At 37.9% G+C, this 20945-nt stretch overlaps 1 protein-coding gene across 1 annotated transcript in view; it reads right to left on the reverse strand.

The window, feature by feature from the left end:
- Positions 1-20945, reverse strand: part of LARGE1 (LARGE xylosyl- and glucuronyltransferase 1) — a 586713-nt gene that overhangs the window by 35608 nt on the left and 530160 nt on the right. The window lies entirely within an intron of this gene.

Genomic DNA, 20945 nt, shown 5'->3' on the forward strand with positions numbered 1-20945 from the left:
TTTATTATTCATTTATTCATTCGTTTGTTTGTTTGTTTGTTTGTTTATTTGTGTTTTTTGTGCTGAGGCAATTGGGTTAAGTGACTTGCCCAGGGTCACACAGCTAGGAAGTGTTAAGTGTCTGAGGTCAGATTTGAACTCAGTTTCTCCTGACTTCAGGGCTGGTGCTCTATCCATGTTATTTTTATTTTTTACAAATAAGAACATTAAAACCTGGCTGAGGATGGAAAGAGAAATCAAGAAGGGCCTCATGTTGGAGAAGGAATCTAAAATGAGTCTTGCAGAGCCTCAAGATTTCAAAAAAGTATGTGGGGATGGCATTCTAGGCATGGGTATAGCTTGGGCAAAGGAATGGTAGTAGCAGGTATGATGATAGGAAATAGAAAGTGGGCTGGTTTGTCCAGAACATAGATTGGATGTATCTGTGGAGGAGAAGAAGTGGGTGGGAAGGGGAACTGCTGTGAAACAGGTCAGGGAAAGTAGGTGAAAACACCTTCCATTTCTCCTCAGTCTACCATATACTATATTTCCAGTCTTTCTTCAGGACTCAGCTTTAGATGCAATATCTACAGGAAACTTTCCCTAAATTTTCAGGATGAAAATGATTTCTGCCTCCTTGAATGCCTCCTAAGATCATGGAGGTGGAAGAACTCAACACACTCCTTTTGCAAATGAGAAAACTGCTAGACATAGGAAATTACTTGACCATAGTCACACAGACAATAAATTGAAGACTCAGGATTTGAACTCAGATCCTCCAACTTGAAAATCAGCACAATTTCCACTGGGAAACAAAATAAGATATAACATGTAAATATATATATGTATAAGTGTGTGTGTATAAATATAATATATAAATAATAATAATAGTAACTATGAAGAAAAAGAAAAGGATAGAGGAAAACAAGAAGGAGGAAGATAAGGAAGATGTTATGATAATGATTAATATTAATAATTATCAATAATTAATATTTATCTGGCATTTACTATGTGCCAAGAACTGTGCTAAGAGCTTTACAATTATTACTTTATTTAATCTTCAAAGCAATGCTGGAAGTAGGTATTATTATTCTTATTTAACAGAGGAGGAAACTGAGGCAAACAACAGTTAAGTGATTTATCCAGAGTCACATTGCTAGTAAGTCTCTGAAAGCAGTTTTGAACTCAGGTCCTAACTAAAGACTAAGTCAATGAAACTTCTCTCCTTGCCAATGCAACAGGAAGACTGGACCTTTGTACAAACTAGTAACTTAACAGATATTTGTTGGAAAAAAACGAGTAAAAATAGAGCCCACACTAGTCATTTTCAAAATGCTTGTTGAATGGGAAAGGGAATGAATGAATGAGGGAATGAATAAACTGTCCTGCAAAGGAAACAAAGAAATGTATTAATGAATGGATAACTGTATCACTTCTTGTTCTTACTAGTCTCTCTAATACATGAGCTCCCTGCAGCGCTTTAGCCCCAAATGGATTTTCTCTGCCTTTCTGCTCATTCTAATCTCCTCTGCATCTCAGAACCCAGCAGTCTCTCTCTCTCTCCAGTTGCCTGGTCTCATACTCTGAGTCACAAGGAATAATGCAGGTGTGTGAGCCCTACTTCCTCTGACCTAACTTCCCATGTTCGCTCTGCACTCCTTGCTGCCGCTCCCTCAGTGAATAGACACCTCAGAGAAGAAGACCTACATTTTCAGACACCGATGATATATAGGAATTTGTTTTGCATGATTATACTAATTTGTTACAAGGCAAGGTGCTAAATTTTTTTCTTTCTTGGGAAGGAGGGATAGTTGAGAGTGGAGTAGGAGGTACTGGAAGTGATACTTAAAAAGGAATTAAAAAGGATGTCAATGAATCACTAAAAATAATAAATAGATGGGAGTTCAAAAAGGTACACAGAGAAGCAGAGTAATTTGGAACTTCATGTTATATTTGAATTATTTAAACACACACATATTCCAAGATTATATTGTGCCAAAATTTCATTTCATTTTGTTTATGTGTGTGTGTAATTATTTTCTATTTACCGTATAATTATTTCCTATTTACTTTGGCAAAGCACTTGGGTGTCAGTTTCCTCATCTGTGAAAACAAAAGCATTGATCCAGCATACCTCTAACAATCCTTTCAGCTCTACATTTTTGATCCTATTGATCCTTAAGTAATCCTGAAGTAAGTGGGCCAATGCTTAACTGGGAAACTTGGTTTCCCATCTTGCCTTTGAATATGATCAGTTAGATAATCTTGGGCAAATGATCTTCTTTTCAAAAATTCAGTTTCTTCATTTGTCATTCAGCCAGTAAGTATTTGTTAAGCACCTACTATGTGCCAGATACTATGCTAAGCTCTATAAAATTGGGAGAATCATCCTCAAGGAAACTGTCATTAGATCTTTAAAAGATAAAAAGAATATTGGTAAAGAAAGTGAGGTTTTAGAATACACAGTTAGTCAATAACAAAGGTGGGATTTAAACTCAGGGCCTCTAACAGATGTTAGTTTTGGAGCTGAACAAACAAAGCTGACACTTACGATCAGAATTTTTGTGTGTGTGCCTGTGACAGCTGTAAAATTACAGTAACAAGAAAATGGTTTGAACTTGTTTTTTCACACATCATAATTAGACAAATAAAACCAAACAGTGCAGACTGAAAAATCAAGTCAGGTAGTAACCAGAAATATTGAACCCTGAGCTTCCTTATCATGAACTTATTACCTTGATTTTAGAAGTGAAGAAACTGAAATTTAGTGAAAAGAAATGACTTGTCTAATATCACACAAGTATTAAATGCCAGAAAAAGGCAGCAGTGTATGTGTGTGTATGTGTGTGTGTGTGTGTGTGTGTGTGTGTGTATACATAAAGAGATATGTTATATACACACAATAAAGAAAGAAAAGAGAAAAAAAAGAAAAAGAAATGAAAGAAAACAACTAACTAGCCACTGGCTTGGAGTCAGTGAACCCCACCTCTGATATTGACCACCTGGGTCTTCTCGAAAACATCTTTTAGCTTTTCTGGATCTCATTTTTTTTTTTATCTATAAAATGAGTGTGCTTAAATAGATGAGGTCACTTCCTTTAAGTTGTTTCCTCTGAGGTTGCTTCCATCTCCACTTCAATGATCCAAAGATCCTGAGAAACTAGAGAAAAGGCTGCAAAGCTGGATTCTGTGCAACTTTCTCACATTTTGGTCAAAAGGAAAGTGACAGACTGAACCGTTCATCTCACCAGTTCCTGATGATTCCCTTCCTGGGAAAATGGCATAATTCAAGGATCTCTTTGGGTGCCAAGAGAGAAGAGGCAGTAGGGGATGGTTTGTTTCCAAGGTCTGAGGCTGGCTCCTTGGCATAGATGGGAGCCTGGGCTTGAACCTCCAAATTTCCCCAAGGAAATCAAAATAGGTTGCCTGGGAACCATAATCTCCTCTCCCAAGAGGAAATAGTCAATTTAGATTATCTTCCTTCCTTCGCCTGAGCATCTCCCGCCTCTACCTCCCTCATGCAAAAGAGCAGAAGCAATTATGTACCATGTTACAGATTAAGCATCTGCAAGATTCCTTGCAAAAGAACAAGCTCTTTCTGTTGTGTTGGGAGCATTCTGGCAGAGTTTTTTCATAGGAAAAGGATGAGAAAAAATATTCATACATTCGTATGTGAGCATGAAGGTGCAATGGAGACTTACTTAAGGAAGGGAGTATTTTTGAGCTTGGATAAGGATGGGGGTCCAAGTACTAGAAGCCTAGATCAATGCCCATTTTAGCTATCACTTTCATCAGGAAATACTCTCAGACAGAAGGGAACTCCCCTTCCTTGTATGTCTCATGCTATCATCAAGACTATCATCTTCACTGAATTCATTATGTTCTAAATTGTATCGTACTTCTAGGTACGTGTGTCCTGTTTCTCCTCCCACCTCGCAGCTTCTTCAGGCAAGAAGCTTTGTCATTCCCTCCCATCTTCTTTGTCATTACTACTGTGACAGCATCCTGGACGTCTGAGGTAGCCTCTCTGCCTCCCATCTCCCCTCTCTAATTCACTTTCCAATATGGTAGCTAAATTAATCTTCCTGATGCTCATGTCAATCAACCCATCCATAACTATTCACTTCGTTCTACCATATTCCAAGTATCGAGCTAGGGGCTGGGGCTACAGAGACAAGAACAAAACAACTCAGGTCCTCAAGGAGTAAGGAAAACATCAATCAATCATCAAGCATTTATCATTCATCAGTCCCAGAAAGGAAAAAAATCTTCATTTGAGTTTTCACTTTGATTGATAAAGCAAAACTCAGGACAAAGAGAATTAAAAAGATTTTATTATAAGTATATCAAAGAAGCAACAGGTTGATGGGATGATCACTGAAGATCAGCAATGACTTTATAGGTAACTTAAAGACAATGCAGATAGGACTATCTCAGTAGAAGATACTGAGCTTTTATAGCTCAATTCTTCCCCAAGGTAGCAATTGCAGGTATGTGTATGGGACAAAGAGCAGATACAACCCCAAACTGCAGATTTAGTGCCTCCTTCTCCACCAGACCCTTCCCCAACATTGATTAATAATCAGGACTGGGAACAGTGGAATACTGAGTCAACATCACTTGCAACACAATCAATAAACATTTAAGCACCTACTAAGTGCCAAGTACCAGTTATTAAAAACCAGGGGAGGGACAAGTACAAAAATGAAATTACTCTTATTATAAGAGAAAGGGGAAAGGGAAAAGTAACAAGCATTTATAAAGCATCTACTATGTGCCAGGCACTGTGCTAAACAATTTTTTTTGTTTTTGTTTTTTAAGTACTATCTCAAGTGCTTACATTCTAAAGTTTAATTCTCTCCTTCCTCTGCTCAAAAATCTTTGACAACTCCTAATTGCTCCTCAGACAAAACACCTTAAGCTGGCATTTAAAAACTTTTACCTGGAACTGGAACAAAACAATATACACAATGACTATCAAAAATGTAAAAATTTTAATAAAAAATATAAAAAAAGAAAGTGAAAATAAAGGAAACTGAATATTGTATAATTATCAGGAATGAGATTGGTTCTAAAGAAGCAATGAGGAAATGGATCTCCTAAGAGGGGGCCACTATGAATGTAGAACTCTGCAGAGAGACAGACATATACAGTCAATGTATTGGTCAGTTGCACTGAACTGAATTTTTAAAGAAATTTCTTTAAAAATTCTCATTAAATTGTTACTGGCACAGAAGACTTACATTTTCAGACGCTGATGATGTGGAGATTTGTTTTGTATGATTATACTAATTTATTACAAAGCAAGCCTTATTTCTTGGAGAAAGAATTAAACAATTTTGTTATTATTTCATTATTTCAGTTGTCTCCAACTCTGTTGGATTTTTTTTGGCAAACATACTCGAATAGGTTACCATTTTCTTCTCTAGCTCATTTTTACAAAGAAAGAAACTGAGGTAAACAGGGTGAAGTGACTTGCTCAGAATGAACATAGCTAGGAAGTGCCTGAGGTTAGATTTGAACTAAGATGAGAATTCCTGACTCCAGAACCTTGAAGCATTATGGCACTCCTAACTACCCTTGTATTAAATAACAGAAATACATTTTTAAAAACCTCTCTGGTTTGCCTCTTTTCTAGACTGATTTTATATCATTCTCCTTCATGTACTCTGCTTCCAAGTCAAACTGGACTATTCACTATTCCTTAAACTGCCTTGCTTCTGCACCTTTGCCAGGTTCTCTGCCTTGTCTAGAATGCTCTTCTTGTCCCTCACCTCTTAGAAACCTTAGTTTCCCTTACAATTCAGCTCAGCTGCCATATACCTATTTCCCCTCATTGTTAGCCATCCCTCCTTCTTTAAGTTCTCTTGCTTTTCCTTTTCTATTCATCTAAATGCTGCATCCTGTCCCAGGAACACATAAGCTCTTTGAAAATAAAGATCATTTTTTTTAAAATTCTGTGCTTGGTTCTGTGCCCATGGCTGACATTTGTTTAGTTATTGAACAGTAGAACCCCAGATTTAGAATTGTAAGGGTCCTTAGAACTTAGCTTATCTAACCTATGTGCTCTTACAGATGAGGAAACTGAGGGCTAGAATTGCCTTATTCAATGACACACAGGATGAAAGATCTTGTCAACTAAATTATCTCCCCTTTGAAACCCAGTCCCCCAGAATAGTGCTTTGGGTACCTTAATGACCACAGAATGAAGGCCTGAATGAAGAAAACAAAAGGTAAGAGAATATTCAGTGAAATGATGAGATTGGGAATACAAGGAGAGTGTTATATTTTCTCTGAACAAGATTCCATCTGAAAGAGACTTTCAAACAACTGGGAAGAGAGTAAGATATCTAGCCACAGTTCCACTGGCCCACGGGATCATAAATTGAGAGCAGGAGGAGATTTCAGGGCCAACTAGACCAAGTACTTCATTTTACAGCGGAAAAAATTGCATCCAAGAGGGGTTAATTGGCTTACCTGGGTCACACAAGTAGGAAGCAAAAGAGTTGAGACTCAACAATTAATTCCTGGGATTCTAAATTCTGTTCATTGTGTGAATGTGTCGAATGGCTGCCTCATTAGAGAGGCAAGAGGCAAATTCAGTTTGAATTAAGGAAGACTTGGCTTTGATTTCTAATTCTATAGAGTTGATTTCTAACTATACTAGGTAAATAACAATCTCACTCTCAGTTTTCTCTTCTTTAAAATGTGGATGATAATGATAACTTACTTTACAGGATTATTTATAGGGATGCTGATTTAGAGCTATAAAGGACTTAGAGGGCATCTGGTCCAATCCTCTCATTTTACAGAGGGGGAAACTGAGGCAAGGAGGGAATTAAGTGATTTGCTCAAGCTTACTGAGCAAAATAACTGGAGCAGGTATTAATATGTATCCAGGTCTCTAAACCCAAATCCAATTCACTTTTGTGAGAATCAGATAAGTTAACCTTTCTGGTTCTTGATATCTACATTTGTGAAATGAAGGTGATGAAATAATCTCAAAAGGCTCTTTCTGCTCTAGAACTCTAATTTGGAGGAATGTACATACAACATTTTGGAAACCTTAAAGTCTGTTAGGATGTGAAATATGCTTATTTATTATAGCTTATCCCTTCTCCTATTATCCCTCAAAGTTCTCCAGTTTCGTGGGAGGTGAAAACTATGCCCCTTTATCTTGGCAAGCAGACATCTGAAGGTGTCTCTCCTGGACTCTTTGGACAATGTGATCTCCAGAATCCTGGCTCTTCAAAGCTCTGTCCTTTTCTCCCCGGGTCCTAGCAATTTCTCTAAGAAGACACAGGACCCGAGGCGAGTGCTTCCATTAACGGTTTCTGAACGCTACATGACTCAGGGACAGCAGTGAGCAGAGGGCACATGATGAGCAAGTGACAAAAACAAAAGACGGATTTCTCCTGAGATCAAATGCATTTGCTAAATTACTTCTTTGGGCAGCCAGCTGTGGCCCAAGGAGATTTCAACTCAGGGGGAAATGGCCTTCTAAGCAGTTTGTTTTTATTCCGTCTTCATCTGAAAAAGCTTGGCCTAGATTTACCTTGGGCTTGGTGATAGGCAGAACATTGGGTGATTCTTAACACCAGAAGGCTGATTTTCTCATCTTTATCAGGTACTTTAGCCCTCTACAGGGCTAGTCAGGACATTCTGGGTTCAAGTCTGGTCTCATCTGTGTGACCCTGGACAAATTATTCAATTTATAAAACGAGCAGGTTAACACTGATGATTTCTCAGATCCTTCCAAATTTAAATCTATAAAGGTCAAAGGCTCAGTTCAGAAGCCCCCTGTTTCATTAAGTCCTTCCTGATTTCTTTCAGCCAGAGATTTTTGCCTCTTCATCTGACTTCATGGCATCTTACACTTCCTCTGAACTCATCACACTAATCTGTATTGTTGTTCGATTATTTTTCAATTGTGTCCGATTCTTTGTGACCTCATTTTTTTGTTTTCTTGGCAAAGATGTTAGGGTGGTTTGCTATTTCCTTTTCCAACTCATTTTCCAGATGAAGAAACTGAGGCAAAGTGGGCTAAATGACTAGTCACACAACTTGGAAGTATACGGGACTAGATCTGAACCCAGGCAAAGAAGCCATTCTGGTTTCAGAGTTAGCATTCTATCAACTGCACCACTTTGTATTAGCATCATCTATTTAGAGCTAGAAACAGCCTTTGAGGTCACCTTGTTCTATCTCCTTTTTTAAAAGAAGAAAAAACAGAGACTCTAAGGTCAAGTAAGTCCCCAAATTAATTCATTAAATCAATCCAAAAGGCACTTATTCATCACTTCCCATGTGCCAAACACTGTGGTAAGAGGGAGAATTCAGAGAAAGATAAAAATGGTTCCTCTTATGAAAAAACTCCCATTTAAACTGCACAGTCAACAGATAAAGGGCACAAAGCTAGTTAGAGCTAGTGAGTGTGTCCCCAATGATTCACTCTTTCCATTTTTGCTGTCATTCTGCAGTTCATTGCAGGGATTACCCGGTGATCCTTTCTTAGTGTCAGTCTTTCTGGAGAATTTGGGGATGAGAGAAAGCTCAAGTGCCCAAGTGTCATTAAACTTCAAAACCTTTTAGAGTCTACAAACCACTTACAAGTTCTATGACAACATTTTGTTTTGGATTTCACTTAATGTTTGGCCAGTTTTGAGAACTCTAGATAATTTGTTCCCTGACTAAATGAAGACCATTCATCATCAGTCAGTCAATCAAAAAACATTTACTAAGTACCTATTATTTTCTTGGAACTATGTTAATTGTTAGGGATACAAATCAAGAATAAAAACAGCTCCTGCCTTCCAGGAGCTTTACATTTTTAGCAGAGAGACAACATGTAAATAACCAAGTACCTACAAGCATTCAATTAATCATAGGCAAATAGTTGGAGAAGGAAATGGCAAACCATTGCATTCCCAAGAAAACCCCAAATGGGGTCATGAAGAATCAGATACAACTAGACAAGAAAACTCTAATCAACAAAACAACAAACATTTGCTATGTTCCAGACACTGTATAAGTATGGGAAATAAATATATACTCAACACTGTTCTATTTTTTCTTGAAAGTAAAGTTAAAGTAAAGCACTTTTTATTGATCTTCCTATCTCCCTCTCCTTCTAAAATCTACTCCTGATGGCTTATTTTGCTGTGGAATGACCTTTTGAGAAGGACTGTCACCCGAGACTAAAGCCCAAAGAAGCAGTATGACAATTTGAAGGAGAGAAGTCTTGAGTTCGGATACTGCTTCAGATACTTGTAAGTTATGTGTCTGTGGACAAGTCATTTTAATGAAGAAGGTTGAACTTGACTTCCAAAGTATTCTCTCTCACTCTATGAGCCTTTTATCATCTTAGGTCCCATCAAGCTAAAAAAGCCCAGAGTATAGGTCTAGTGACATCTTATTCCCTGGATTCTGACATTGCATTTCTCACCAAGGTGATCTTTGTCCCTCATACCTGGAATGTACACTGTCTTTATTGCCATCCCCTAGAACCCCCAACTTCCCTTAAAGCTCAGCCCAGATCGAACCTCTTATAGATCTTTGCTTACACCCTACTGATGAAGTATAAGAAAGAACAGTACACAGCACATCTTAAGGATTTAATCTTTTCTGATTGAAGGATTGAATTGATTGATGGAATTAATATTAATTGATTAAAAGAATATTAAGTTCATGAATGAATAAATGGATGGATAAATGAATGGTGTGTGTTGTGTGTGTGTGTGTATGTGTGTATGTGTGTGTGTTTCTCACAATCTGGAGGGATTTAAAGCATTAAATGGATGAGAGAAGCACTAGCCAAGAAAGGTCTCCCTTAAATCTGTTTAACATGATTGTATGTGTACAATTAGATTGTTTGCTCTTTTGGGATGGGGAGGAAGGGCAGAAAATTTGGGACTCAAAATTCTACAAAAATAAATATTGGAAACTATCTTCATAGGTATTTGGAAAAGGTAAAATATTAAGTGGGAAAAAAAGATGGATCTCTCTTTTATCTATTAATTTGAATGCTTTTCTAGCTTTCCATTTCTGAAATCAAGGAAATCTGGGACTTTGCATAATCAAGCCATTCAGGGCTTCTGAACTTTGAGCATGCCGTGGGCTATATTCCTCCTCTCTTTTGCCCTGTGGCATCTAGACTTAGAATATTGGTGGGTATCATGTCTATGCCCTTTATTTCTAGGGGATTTCACTTTTGGAGAAAACACTTTCTCTTTCCAATGGGATTTTCCATCCATGACCTTTTATATTTTATATATTTTTTTGATCAGTCTTCCCTTCCTCCATCTGCAGAGAAAGTAGGCTTTGCATAGGCAGGTGCTGTTGGGTGGCTGGGTATATCTGTTGAATTAAATGGATCAATTCAAGAATTCAATAAATATTTATTGAAGGACTTCTTTGAACTGCATGGTGGCTAATGGAGAACTTATCTCAGAGGCAGCAAAACTGGTCTGTCCTCTCATCCTGATTCTCTCTAACTGGAGCTAGTTGTTTGACTTTGGGCTCAGGGACAGGGCCCCTAGCATTGCTCAAAGGTGATAAGTTATGGAACAGGTGTACCTCTACAGCCCTCCCTCAATGGGAGTTCTCTATACCAAGGGAATCACAAATCCCATGAAAAAAGTGACTAATGTATGTTTGGAGATACTGGACATACAATGACAAGAAAGGCAGACCAGTTATTGTCTTCAAATGGCTTACATTTTCCTGAAATGAAAATAATAGGAATAAAATGATATAGACAAGACCTGGAGTAGGCTATCTTCCTCAACTAATATAGATATAGGAAAATAAAGCCTGTAATACTTTTCACACAGAAGCTAGGTGACCTCTTACTACAAGGAGGTATGGATTAGATCAGATAATGCTATGCTCCCTCCCAACTCTAAAACTATAATTTTCTGTAACTTCTTTCCTTTCTTTCTATTCATCTTTCTCCCCTCTTCTAACCTTTCCTCTTTCCCCCTCCTTTCTTTTCTTCTTTCCCCTCCCCTCTTTTCTCCTTTCCTCCCATTCCCTTTTCTCTTTCTCTTCCTTTCCTTCCCCTTTTTTCCCTTTTTCTTTCATGCCCTCTCTTCCTTTTAGCTTCCATTTCCTTTTTCTTTTTTCTTTTCTCCTCTTCCTCTCTTTCCTCTCTCCTTCTCCCACCTTCATCTCTCCTTTCCCTTCCTTCCTTTTTCTTTCCTTCCCGCCCTCCCTCTTTCTCTCTTAATTGACATAAATTGTTCTTCACCCAGGTGGGCTGTTCAGGACCTGAGCTCTCCTTCCTGTAATATTCAAACCAAGCAGTGGTAAACATGTATGAAGACACGAGGAGCTATTTCTCCTGTGACCTGGGTGGATGCAAAGTGCACAAATAGCTGCTGACATGCTGCTCTCACCCGAGAATTTTAATGAATTCAGGTTTTTCTATGGTGTTACTCTGGGATCCAGCTGTTTCCACAGCGCCATCTGTTCCGAGCAGTGTCTTGCCAAGCCTCACAATGGAAGGTTTAGAGAATCGGCTTATATGTGTCTTATTTTTAACTTCTAATTGAACCATGGTCGCTGTTTTTGTCTTTTTCTTTCAATGGGTTTAATGTAGGGGATGTAAGGAGATGCAGCCACCCAGTGATCCTGGAAGTCAAGAGAATGCCAATTTGGAACATTTCTTCACGATAGAGCCAAGACAAAGAGCTTCAATCTTTAGGGTCTAAGGAAATGACAATGTGTCCAATGCTCCAAGGGAACACAGGTGCCAGGGAATAGGGATTTTGGAAGCCATCTAGTCTTGCTCAGGATGGTGGGTCATAGAGCCTGGAGCTAAAGTCAGTCAAGTCCCCCACACTGCAAAGGAAAAGCTCTATCTAGCACCTATTACAGTCAGTGAAATGGGACAGCAGAAATGTTGGAAGGGTAGTTCATCCAGCAGATTACAGAGTTAGGACTAAAAAGACCTTGACAGGCTACAATCTCCAGCTGAATCTATGGAGATTAAATTGAATAGGGATAAACATAAGGTCTTACATTTGGATTCAACAAATTAGTTTCACAGATGGAAAATGAAGGAGGTGTGGCTAGCCAAAAACCTGGGAAAAAGACCTAAGGTTTTAGCAAAGTATAAGCAGAATAAGAGCTAAACTCATGCTGAATGATCATGAATGTTAGGGCCAACTTTGGTTGGATTAAGAGCAGAGTGCCCAGGGCCAGGGATCCCAAAGGCTTCTGGTCTTCTGTCCCACTCAAACCACATTTGGGACATCCTGTTTTCGCTTGGGGTTCTTATTTAGGAAGGACACTGACAAACTTGAAAGGGTTAGGGCATAAGAACTAGAGATCATGGATTATTGATCTCTTTTGGTCCCAGTTTCCTCATCAGTATGATGAAGACATTGTACTTAGAACTTTTTCATCTTGAGATCTATGACCCTATAAACTTATGTCACTTCACTTTCATGGGCCTCAGTTTCCCTTCCTGGAAAATAAGGGGGCTGCAAAAATTTTGAAAATTAAAAAAAGAAGTTTAAATTAAAAAAAAATATGATTGTGATGGAATACTATTGCACTAGAAGAAATGATGACTTCCAACAATTCAAGGAAATTCCAATAGACTTGGGATAGAAAATGCCAATCATATTCAGAGAGAGAACTAAGGAGACAAACTGGGTCAAAGCAGAATATTTCTACCCTTTTGTTTGTTTGTTTTTCTTTTTTTCTTCTTTTTTTTGGCAATTTGAAAATATTTAAATATGAATTTAAGAAGGAAATTAATATATTCAATTAAATTTCTCATTAAAAGTTAGAATTTCTTAAAATCTGATCACAAAACCAAAAACCTTGAGAGTCAGTATTTGTTTTCCTTTCTCGTGTTTTTTTCCTCTTTTTGGTCTGATTTGTCTTGTATAACCTGACAAATATGGAAATAAGTTTAAAAGGACTGTACATATTTAATTTATATCCGATTGCCTGCTGTCTTGGGGAGGGGGAAGTAAGGAAGGGAGGGAAAAATAGTTAGAAAACCAAGTTTTACAAAAATGTATATTAAAATATCTTTACATGTATTTGGAAAAATAAAATACTATTGAAAGAAGAAATGATGAGCTCAGTGATCTCAGAAAAAACATGGGTAGACTTGCAGGAAATAATGAAGAGTAAAATGAGCAGAATCAAGAGCAATATTGTTTTAAGAATGAATTTGAGTGAATAAGACATTTTGATTATTATAAATACTCAAATTAAGTACAAAGGATATATGCATCTAGAGAAAGAGCTGATAAATGGATGTATAGAATGATTTTGCATATATACATATTTCAGTCTAATGGTAGCCATCTGTAGGATGGAGATGGAGGGAGAGAAGAAAAAAAAGGGAAAAAAAAAGAAATTTATATGCTAACTTTATTATATATTTAAAAGGAATAGCAAGTTGTAAATAAAGGATCTACAATATCTTGTGCAATCATTATTTTTTATTATGCTACGTTATGGAAATGTTTGTTTTGTTCCATAAATTAAAAAGAAAATAAATAATATACAAAGAAAAAAAAGGGGGAGGGGATTAGTTTAGATGACCTCTGATATTCCTTCCAGATTAATGTGTCCTAGGAGCTGGGGAACTTTTAACACAAAGAAGAGAAGATTGAGCAGAGATTCTATATTTTCCCCCAAACATTTGCCAGGATATAGATGTGAGATTTGATTTATTAAATTTGGTGTCAGAGGCCAGAACTAGGAGCCCTGAGGAGAATGGAGATGGTTTGAAGGCAGATAAATTCAGATTTGAAATAAAGAAAAATGTCCTAAGCAGTTTAAATTGTCCAAGAGTAGAGTGGGCAGCCCGGAAAAGCAGGACATTCTTTGTCCAGAAGTCTAGCTGCAGTTTGAATTATACTGTTTTATAATAGAGATTCTGGTTGAGATTTAGGAGCTGGTAGGTAGGCAGGGATTCGAGGATACTGTGAATTGGGCCTCAGTAATGGGAAACCAAAAACAGCATCAAAACCAAGGAGCTTCACTACTGAGCTGATATTAGGCTAAAATGAATTTTAATAAATTGTAATACTTTTAAAAAATACAATTGAGAGGGTATGATATTATTATATGCTAATATGTACTTTATACGCTATTATATGTTATAAATATCTTTATATATAACATATTTTATATACTATTATATATTGTTTATGTACTAAGATGAATCTCAATTATAATATTTTTAAAAAATATAATGAAGATAGTATATTATAATATACTAATATATACTATTATATTATATATATGTATATATAAAACAAGACTATTATATACTTGAAAAAAAGAAAGTAGTATATAATATGATTGTACATATATAACGTAAGATTGCTTACTATCTAAAGAAAGGTAGAGACGAGTGAGGGAAGACATAAAATGTAAAAAAAATGCTAAAAACATTATGTATAATTTTAGGGAAAATATGCTATTATTTTAAAAAGCAAGCAGCATGAATTGGAGAATTGTGGCTTTGTACGTAATTGTTTTGTTTTCTACTTTGTGTATGGAAATGATGTTTTTTTGTATTTATTTTTTAGTTCAATCTTTTGATTAGAAAGAAAAGTGATGCTAATAATAGCAAGTAAGAACAATAGCTAGCATTTACATAGCAGTTAGAGATTTGCAAAGTAATTTACTCCTTTGATCCTGAAAACAATCCTGAGGTAGGTGCTATTATTATCCCTATTTGACAGATATGGAAACTGAGGAAAAGAGAGGTTAAATGAATTGTTCAGGGTCACACATACAGAGTCAGAGAGAAGATTACAACTCAAAGTTCTGGGTTATATTCCCTGCATGACCTAGCATGGGAAGACCTCTGTGAACTGATTCAAAATGAAGCATCCTTTCTAGGTATCACACTCTACTTTTGGTCAGGGCTCATTGTAAGGACAGCTAGGGGGTGCCATAGTGCATCATACTTGGAATTAAGATTATTGATCTTCCCAAATCTGCCCTCAAACATTTATTAGAATTAGTGTAATTGGAGCAAGTCACTTAACCTCTTTTTCCCTCGGAGGCAGCTAGGTGTTGCAGTAGGCAGAGTCAGGAAGACGCTAGAGCTGTATATCATCCTGCTCAGTGTCTTCATCTGTAAAATAAACTGGAGAAGGAAATGGCAAACCATTCCAGTAGTTTTGCCAAGAAAACCCCAAATGGGGTCACAAAATGTCAGACATGATTGACAACATTGTTAGGAAGTGTTTTCTGGACATCAAATCAAAATCTCTCTTTAAATAACTTCCCACTGTTTCTACTTCTGCTTTCTGGGATTGAGTAAAATTCATTTAAGTCTTCACCTCTACAACAAGTCCTTCCAAATCTATGGGGCAATTGTCATGCTTTGCCTTATGCCTTCTTATGTCTTGGTCTTTCATTCAACCCTCTTCTGTCATGAACTCAAGATTATGCAAATCAGAGAATCAGGGTTAAATTCTGGCTTTGTTGTTAGCTGGGCAATCTTGGACCTTAATTTACTCATCTAAAAAATGAAGGAGTTGGATTGGGTAATCTCAAAATTCCCTTTTGGCTGTAAGATTGTTTTCCTAACCTAAAGAGCCTCAAACTTACTCATATCCTTCTTCAAATGGGACCAGAAGGTCAATTCAGGTTATGGCTCCAATAAGGCCATTTTCTTTTGAACCTAAGCTTTCTTCTTCTAGAATTAATACCTGAGTAAGTCTCTGAAGACATGGAGGCTGAGAATATGCTTTAAATCTTTGCTCTGAACCTAAAAGTCAAGCATGCCAGTTTCTTAAGCTAAAAAACCCTGTTTCACATGACCCAGTTTTGGGCAAAAGACCACTTTCTATCACACTATGGGTCTCCTAATTGGCAGGAAATCTACCAGGGGCAAGAGAAACTACAGCAAATGGGACATTTTCTAAACACACCATTGATGGATCTTTGACTGTCTCCATAGCTAGTTCCCGTTGAATGAAAATTCTGGAAAGAATTGTTAATGAAAACTGACCTACAAGTCAGAAATAAGGGATCATTATTGGATCAGTAGCATACTTTAGTTTTGATGAAAATTTGCTGTTTAAAAAAAATTATATATACAAGCAGACCAGGATGAGCTTGTTGCTCGATGAAGGGAGATTGAGGAAGGTTAGAGGCAGAAGGGACTATCAGAAGTCATCTGATCCAGACTCCTGCCACCTCCTAATCTCCTAGCCCCTGCCCGCCTTGAAGAGTGCAGCTGTTGATGTTGTTATTTGTTCTTTTATTCTAGAAGACAGCCATGATATCATGGAAGTAATGCTATGACATGCAAATGAACTGGATTTGAATGAAGGAGGGCTGTCCAAAGTCATTAAGTTCACTCTCCTCCAGAGCATTTGGGTCCAGTGGCAAGACAGAGCCCAGGATGACTATACATAGCCCTGGACGCAGTGGGAGATCTTGGCCTTTTTAAGCCAGATCACAGTTTGACAGAGGGAACACCCACTCAGTGATTGAGGTTAGGTAAGAATTGAGGCAAAGAATGGCCTCTTTTAACTAGTCAAAAAAAAAAAAAATACAATCTCACAGGGGGAAGATCCTCTGGTTTTCTGGCCAGAAGAGAAACAATTTCTATATACATTTACTCAGAGAAAATAGGAAGTCCCTTAATGAGGTATACATAAAAACACTGAATTCCAGGCTTGGGAGTGGCTCAGTGGATAAAGAAAGAGCTGGAGTCAGAAAGATCTAAATTCAAATGCAGAGACTTATTAGCCCTAGGACCCAGAAAACATCATTAATTCCTCCCTCAGTTTCCTCAACTGTAAATGGGTATAATAACACCTATTCCCAAGAGATTGTTGCGAGGATCAAATGAGCTAATGTGTATCCACATCTACATGGAAACATAGGTATGTAATTATGTATTCTGCAAGTGTGTATCTATATATGTTATACATATAGAATAAGCCATCTCATTTTGTCTTCACAAATGATAGAGCTGGACCTGAAAACTCTGATAACAATACTGGGCTCTTTCCCCCATCCCATCTATATTCCCATCTCCTTTTCTAGGATGCATTTTTTTAAAAAGCAGTTATCACTAATGACCTGGGAGTAGACAAATATTTCTTTCTATATATGTATATAGGAATACAAACCCATAAATATATATCTATATGTATATTTGCACACACTGTAAACTGCACTGACTATAAGATACTATATATATGTAATTGTTGTTTAGCCATTTTTAATTGTGTACAATTCTTTGTGGCAAAGATACCGCAGTGGTTTGCCATTTCCTTCTCTAGCAAACAGGGTGAAGTGAGTTGTCAAGGGTCACACAACTAGCAAATGTTTGATGTCATATGTGAACTCAGGTTTTCCTAACTCTAGAACTGGTGCTCTATTCATTCTATCCAATTGCCCCAAATATATGTTAAGCACTTTACAAACCTTTAAATGCTATCAGATGTTATTACAATTATTATTCAGGTATGACCACAACACACCCTCATTTTACAAATGGGGACATCAAGGATCATAAGGATGAGATGACTTTTCAAGGACACAGAATGAGTTGATGTTAAAACTCAGACAAGAATCTAAACCTTCAAGGACCTTTCCCTTTGTTATTTAAGGAATAAAAGAAGAAATGACATGGGAATAATGACGTACCTCTCCCATCACTACATATCTCTGTGTTCATTCCAAGTATATGAAAGACGGTGCTGCAAGAGCAGCTGTCCTTCCCCTACATGCACAGCTACCACTTTGCCTCCCAGACCCAATAAGCTGTGGCCCTAATTGTCTTTCTTTGAAAATCGCCACCATCTGTGCAGTCGTAGCAGCTGTAATGACTTCTTCCCGCAAGCTGGGAGCATCCGGGGTTGGGTGGGTTCCAAGATGCTCCCCTTTTCCCTTAGCTTGTGTAGCCAGATGACACTTGACACTCTGCAAAGGACCAGGTGGCTCACTTCCCTAGGAGATGCTACCCCATAAAGGCGATGTTTTACAAACACCATCTCTGGCCCCACTACTAATCAGGTAACATGTGAGCGAGTCTTCTCTTCCCAGGTTTTTAGTGCACGGGGGATATTAAAGACATACAGCATGGGAGAGATGAGAAGCTGGATGCGGGAGGGGACAAGAGCTTCATCTTGGGAATACAAGTCTTGGGTTTAGCTTTGCCACCTTCAGAAATCTAGAACACGGAGGGACCTTCTGGATCATGGAATCCAATCAATAATATCTAGAGATATTAAGTGACATATATTTTACAAATAAGGAAGACCAAAATGCACTGCGGAGTGATCTGTCCAAAGAAACACTGTATGAAATAGCTGAGCTGACATTCAAACTAAATCCTCAAACTGCAAACTCAGTTCTTTTTCCCTCTATGCTTTGGGTGGCTTTGGAAAAGTAATTTCAATTCTTCGGGGACCGGGGTTTTTTGTTTGTTCCAATTGTGAAATAATGGAGCTTGATTAATGAGGCTTTCAGATTCCTTCCAGTTATAAATCTTATGTTTTGACAATCCAGCAAATGGGAATAACGGCCTAATACACATAAATGCAATGATTGGTGCTTAGCATCATGTGTGTTCAGTCATTTTTTCAGTCACGAATGACTCTTCATTGCCCCATTTGGGATTTTCTTCGCAAAGATACTGGAATGGTTATTCACAGATGAATGGTTCAGTAACTTGCCCAGTAACTTGCCACAGCAAGGAAGTGCCTGAGGCTAGATTTGAACTTAAAATCTTTGGCCTCTAAGGCTGGCATTCTAAGCATTATAGCATCAGCTGGCTACCCTGACCTTCTATATTCCTATAGTAGATCGTCCTTTTCCTTCCACAGTTCTCTGGTTCAACACACATATTTAATCATCTATGTGATATTATTAGTGTAGGGAGTACCTAGTGAGTGACCTAGAGTTGGGTTGGGGTACTAGTTAGAAGGAACATAATTTTAGAATTCATCTGTTTCTCATCCTCCATCTTTGCATTCTTCTTCCCCTCCATATTATTATTTTCTCTTTATTATTATTATTATTTAAAAAATAGAAAAACAAAAAACAGAAAAGGAAAACAGAACAAAACAGAACACTGTCCACGTCTACATTCTTAAAGAATTGCCTAAGAGGTTAAATGGCAGTTAGATGGCACAGTGGATAGAGAGCTAGCTGAGCTTGAAGTTAGGAAGCTCCTGAGTTCAAATCAGGCTTCAGACGCTTACTAGTGGGTGATCCTGGGCCTGGGTGACACTTAGCCCTATTTGCTTCAGTTTCCCCATATGTAAAAGGAGGTAGAGATAAAAATGGCAAACCATTCCAATATCTCTGCCAAGAAAACCCCAAATGGAGTCGTGAAGACTGAAAATGACTGGCACACAAGAGGCAAATGACTTGTCCAGAGTCATTCAACATACATCAGAGGTATTTCTGACTCAGATCTTGGTTTCTGTTTGTTGACTCTCATTCCCTCTTTACAGAAGAGGAAAGTGAGACTTTGAAAGATTAAGAGAATTATTTGGGGTCATACAGCCAGTATATTACTGATGATGATGATGATATTTTATATAGCATTTGAAAGTTTGCAAAGTGCTTTACAAATACCTCGTTTTATTTTTCAACATAGGAGCCATTATTATCCTCATTTTACAGATGAGGAAACAGATCAGTGAGTCTCCCTTCTGCCTTTCTGTGACTGGATTTGAACTCAGATCTTGACTCCAAGTTTGGCATTATTTACTGGGCCACCCAGCTGCCTCTATCTGTCAGAACCTGGATTTAAGTTCATACTTCCAGAATCCAAGGACAGTTTTCTATCCACTATGGCATGCTTCTTCTCATATATAGTAGTGAATGCCCTTTAACCATGCAGAATTGTAACTTAAAGTCTTAAAGAACTGATCTAGGGGCACTGAGATGTTAATTGACTTATCCACGGTGACTCCGTCATTATATGTTAGAGGTGAACCTTGAGCTCAGAGCCTGAATACTCCAAATCCAGATCTTTCTGCACTATGGCATGACAATAGAAACTGAGTAAGAGAGAGGAAAAAACAAAGCAGTACGTAGGGGTGTAAGGAAAGATAGATCATTTTAGATGAGGGTCAGAAGGGAAGACTTCAGGGAGGAGGTAGCATTTGAACTGGTTTATGGATGAGTAGGATTTCAACAACCTTCCAAATTCTATGATATAGCCAGGACAAGACTTATTAACTCTGCTTTAAAAAAAGGAAACTGAGGCACACAAAAAGGAAGTAATTTGCTCACTATCACAGAGGGCATAAGCAGAAGACCCTGAATTTGGGTGCAGGGCTTTGGAATCCCTGATCAGGCCAGTCCTGCTTCGGCAATGAGCCCTGCTCCTCTGCAGGATGCCGAGTGAATTTTAGTCACTTACTGACATAAATGAAAGATGAACTAATGACTTGAGATGACCAGGCTTTTTATCTGAGGCTCTCCTGTTGAAAAAGTCATGCTGAAAAGTCTTCATTTAGCTTTTGAAAAATGGTCCAATGAACACTAAGAGCTGGCCGATGATGATAAACACTGATTGGGGAGAGGGAACTAAGCAAAATCAAAGGAACACAATGTTTTCATGAAACCTGGAAGAGCTTTGCAGAATCTAAAAGGCTTTGAAGCCTAATAGTACTTGGGCAATCACACTTTTTCTTATTCCCCAGTATTCCTGAAAAATAGACTCTAAGAAGGGATCAGTGGGTAATCCCTGCAGTGGACAGGAGCTCCAGAAACCTTTATAATGACCAGAGTAATGGGTGGCAAAGGCTCATTAGTCACATGTGCATTAGTAAGGGTCAGCTTCATGATGGTCATCATTGGTCAACTAGAGGAATTTCATGGTCATGTGCCAGTGCTGACAGATGGATGATTTTGGTTCCTGGATCCTGAGTTCACAGACATTACTATGTAGTTGAGGGAGGATGGGGCAGGGCTAGCACCCCCTCACCATCAAAGACATCTGCCTTG

The sequence above is a fragment of the Antechinus flavipes genome, chromosome 5 (assembly GCF_016432865.1).
Source record: "Antechinus flavipes isolate AdamAnt ecotype Samford, QLD, Australia chromosome 5, AdamAnt_v2, whole genome shotgun sequence".
Lineage (NCBI taxonomy): Eukaryota > Metazoa > Chordata > Mammalia > Dasyuromorphia > Dasyuridae > Antechinus > Antechinus flavipes.